This window comes from Myotis davidii, unplaced genomic scaffold (genome assembly GCF_000327345.1).
Source record: "Myotis davidii unplaced genomic scaffold, ASM32734v1 scaffold399, whole genome shotgun sequence".
Lineage (NCBI taxonomy): Eukaryota > Metazoa > Chordata > Mammalia > Chiroptera > Vespertilionidae > Myotis > Myotis davidii.
In genome coordinates, this window is record NW_006292094.1 from 5,045,245 (window position 1) to 5,049,805 (window position 4,561).

Below are 4,561 nucleotides of genomic sequence, written 5' to 3' on the forward strand. Positions count from 1 at the left end.
GGCCCCCGGCCCCGGGCACAGGGCCACCTGAGAGGGAGGAGAAGCCCCGTCCAGTGGGAGCGACAGGATGGGTCCTCGCAGAGGCCAGCGCACTGGGCGTGACTTTCTGAGACAAAGCCCGACGGAGGAGGCCTCTTCCCGCCTCTTCCCTCCTTTCCTTTCCCAGGGCCCCGGCAAGTGGAGAGGGCTCCGTGGGGGTGGCCAGCGTGGGCTGGGGCGCCTCTCGGCAGGAAAGCGAGGGGTCCACGCCCGGGGGGGCTGGGGCCAGGGGACTGAGATGGCCAGCAGGTACAGGAGGACAGGACGGCAGCCAGGCTCCGGCCGGAGCGAAGAGGCAGTTACCCCGAAGGGGCCTCCAGTCCACACCAACATTCCTCCTTCCCTCACCCAGCAAAGTCCGGGCGGAATCGGCCTTTATTCACTGTGTGTGTGTGTGTGTGTGTGCATGTGTGGTGTGTGTGTCTGTGTATGTGGTATGTCTGTGCGTGTGTGTCTGCGTGGTGTGTGTGTGTGTCTCTCTGTGTGTGTGCATCTCATCTTCTTTATTCATTCATCTATTGATGGATACCTACCTTGTTTCCATATCTTTGCTATTGTAAATAATGCTGCAGTGATCATAAGGGTGTGTGGGTGTGGTGTGTGTGTGTGGTGTTTGTGTGTGTGTGGGTGTGTGGTGTGTGGTGTGTGTGGTGTGTCTGTGTTTGTGGTGTGTGTTTGTGTGCGTGGTGGTGTGTGTGTGTGTGTGCATGTGGTATGTCTGCGTGGTGTGTGTGTGTGTGGTTTGTGTGTGAGCATGTGTAGTGTGTGTGTCTGTGTATGTGGTATGTCTCTGTGTGTGTCTGTGTCTGCGTGTGGTGTATGTGTGTATGTGTGTGTGTGGTGTGTGGTGTGTGTGGTGTGTCTGTGTGTGTGGTGTGTGTGTGTGTGCGTGGTGGTGTGTGTGTGTGTGCATGTGGTATGTCTGCGTGGTGGGTTTGTGTGTGGTTTGTGTGTGTGCATGTGTGGTGTGTGTGTCTGTGTATGTGGTATGTCTCTGTGTGTGTCTGTGTCTGCGTGTGGTGTATGTGTGTATGTGTGTGTGTGGTGTGTGGTGTGTGTGGTGTGTCTGTGTGTGTGGTGTGTGTGTGTGTGCGTGGTGGTGTGTGTGTGTGTGCATGTGGTATGTCTGCGTGGTGGGTTTGTGTGTGGTTTGTGTGTGTGCATGTGTGGTGTGTGTGTCTGTGTATGTGGTATGTCTCTGTGTGTGTCTGTGTCTGCGTGTGGTGTATGTGTGTATGTGTGTGTGTGGTGTGTGGTGTGTGTGGTGTGTCTGTGTGTGTGGTGTGTGTGTGTGTGCGTGTGGTGTGTGTGTGTGCATGTGGTGTGTGTGTATGTGGTATGTGTGGTGTGGGTGTGGGTGTGTGTGTCTGTGTATGTTGTGTGTGTGTGGTGTGTGTCTGTGTATGTGGTGTGTGTCTGCATGTGGTGTGTGTGTGTATGGGTGTGTGTGTGTGGTGTGTGTGTGTGTGGTGTGTCTGTATGTGGTATGTGTGGTGTGTGTGTGTGGTGTGTGTGTATGTCTGTGTCTGTGTGTGTCTGTGTGTGTGTGTGTTTTCTAGACTACGGTGGGCAAACACACCGCTCACTTGGCAACCCTCAGCTTGTTCTCCTGTCTATGACTTTGCTCTGTGTCGGTTCATTTACTGTGCTTAGAGCTTAGACGCTACGCAGGAGGGAAAGTGTAACGGGTTTGTCTTCCTCTGTCTGACCGACTTCACTCAGCACAGCACCGCGGGCCCATCCGCGCTGCTGCACACGGTAGAGTCCCGCCTGTCACTGCTGCGTCACACCCATCGTACGCCTGTCCCCCGTCCTCATCCGCTCGGCTCTGGGGACACCCAGCTGCTTCCCAGCCTCGGCCGCTGTCACTGACGCTGCAGTGAGCCGGGGCGCGTGTGTCTTGTCAATCGGTGTTTTCATTTTCTTGCGTAAACACCCAGACCTGGAATGGCTGGGGCTGGTCCTGGTTTTAATTTTTTGAGGCGTCTCCATGGCGGCAGCACCAATTTACACCCCCCCCCAGCGCACGAGGCCCCCTTCCCCGCATCCTCGCCACCTCTGGGCGCTTCTTGTCCTGCTGACCGCCGCCTGGCAGGCGTGAGGTGGGCCTCGGTCCCTGGTGAGCAGCGACGTTGAGCATCTTCTCGTGTCTGTTGGCCATCGGAATGTCCTCTCGGGACAGATGTCTCCTCGGATTTTTTTCAGGAAGCTTCTGTCTGCCTTGCTAATGACCAGTAATGAAGGGCTCGCGTTTGGTGAAGTTACAGATTAACTTGTGGATTTGTATCTGATACAAAACCAAAGATTGCTCTTGACCGTCTCATGGAGCGATCAGGGTTTTAAATGGAGTTTCGGAATCTCGCCCTGGCATTTTATTTTTTTATTTTTTTTTAATATATTTTATTGATTTTTTACAGAGAGAAGGGAGAGAGATAGAGAGTTAGAAACATCGATGAGAGAGACATCGATCAGCTGCCTCCTGCACATCCCCCACTGGGGAAGTGCCCGCAACCCAGGTACATGCCCCCGACCGGAATCGAACCCGGGACCCTTCAGTCCACAGGCCGACGCTCTATCCACTGAGCCAAACCGGTTTCGGCTCGCCCTGGCATTTTAAACTGATAAGAACAGATACTACACTTGATCTTAGCCAAAAGGCCGAGAAGCGATCGCCCTGGCATTTTAAAATGGACCATACAGACAGGTTATTTTGATTTTCTGAATTATATAAATCATCCCATTCGATTAAATGCCTTATTGATTGTACTGTGAATATCCCATGGGTTGTGGTCATACTGGTCTTAGAAAGCACATTTTCCTTCACCTGGGAAGGACAGCACAGTTATCCCAAGGTCAGAGGGCTCTAGACCCAAAACTGTAATCTGGATAACATGCCCAAGTGTAACCCAGGCTACCCAAGGGCTCTCGGTAACGTGTTTATAACATGCTGCTTAAACTGCTTTTTGCAAACTAGGTTCCTCATTCCAGACCCGAGGGCTCCAGATCATGTATTTCTGTCAATTCAGTGACCCCGAGACCCAAAACTATGATTAACACGCTTAATTCTGCTTCTGTAAACTGCCTTTTGTGAGCCAGGTGCCTCATTCCAAACCTTGGGATGTAATCAATACCTTTGTGATCTTTGCCTATTTAAGTCTGGTTCTGCCACCATCTTATGACTACGAGATTTGGGGAATGGCCCCTCATAGTCCCGGATTGCAATAAATGTGACTCTTTAATTCAGAAAATAAAAAATAAAAATAAAATGGATCATACAAACCCCTTTCCAAAGGGCTCTTGGCATCAGCTTCACCGCCTCACTCTCCCCTCATTAGGGAGCTGCATTAACTCTGACAGCTGTGTGTTCTCTAATTGTACAAGGGCCACGGTTTTGGCTTTGGGGAAATTATACTTTGACACAGGGCCCTTCTACCTCCCCGCCTTGGTCAAGTCTGAGCTGGGGGTGGGGTCAGGGCCCGGTCACCCTGAGGGCTCCCCCACTTTGCTCCCAGGTCAGAGACACTGCCCTACGCACCCTGACATCTGGGCAGAGGCCTCCTTATTACGCCTTTCTGACCTAAGGACCTGGGGTGTCACTCCTGGCCCCGCGCCCACAGACAGCTCCCTGACCTCATCTGCGGGCGATGTCGGCTGCCACTGGCAAGCAGGGTCAGGTTGAGGCCTGGTGCTGTCTCAGGGGCCCTGGGAGCTATGGATGCTGTGAGGCCGAGGAGACAGGGCCAGGCACAGCCCAGGGTGACCAATCAGTGTCCAACGGAGGTGGACACCATGGTGAGGACCACCTCCACTAACGTTCCTGGGCCCACTCTGGGACACACGCTGGCCCGCCCCCAGCTGGCAACACAGGGGTGTCACCCCCACCCCCTCTACTGCACTGCCCAACCCCAACCACCCTCTTACCGGCTGGATGAGCTCCTGTGCTGTACCCCCAGCCCAGAATTCCCCCTCCCTTTCCCTCTCCACCTCTCCCCCCTCCCCTCCCCTCCCAATTCTGCCCACCTCTCACTGGGCTGGAACCTGGTACTCTGGGAATCACCCGCAGCTCTTTCCTCTAACCCAGCCAGGACAGGTCCCCGCCTCTGGGAGGGATGAGGCAAATTCAATTGCAATGTCACCGCTTAAATATATGATTGTGTTACTTGTATATGACATCTTTTCAACTCAGTGCTTTTTTTTTCTTTTTGTCCAATAAGCTTCTTTAAAAAAAGTGTTTTTATTGATTTTAGAGAAAGAGTGAGAGCGAGAAAAACATTGATGAGAGAGAAGCATCGGGCAGCTGGGGATCAAGCCCACAACCCGGGCATGCGTCGCCTCCGAGGGAATGGAACCAGTGACTCGTGGTGCACGGGCTGACGCTCAACCACTGGACCACACGGGCCGGGCCCAGTAACTTCTAATGGGGACTCTTCTGGGGACGACCCGCCCGTTGGCGTGTCAGGCGCGTCTCCGGCGCCACCTGGTGGTCACTGGGTGCCCACGCACCCTAACCGGGAGGTGGGAG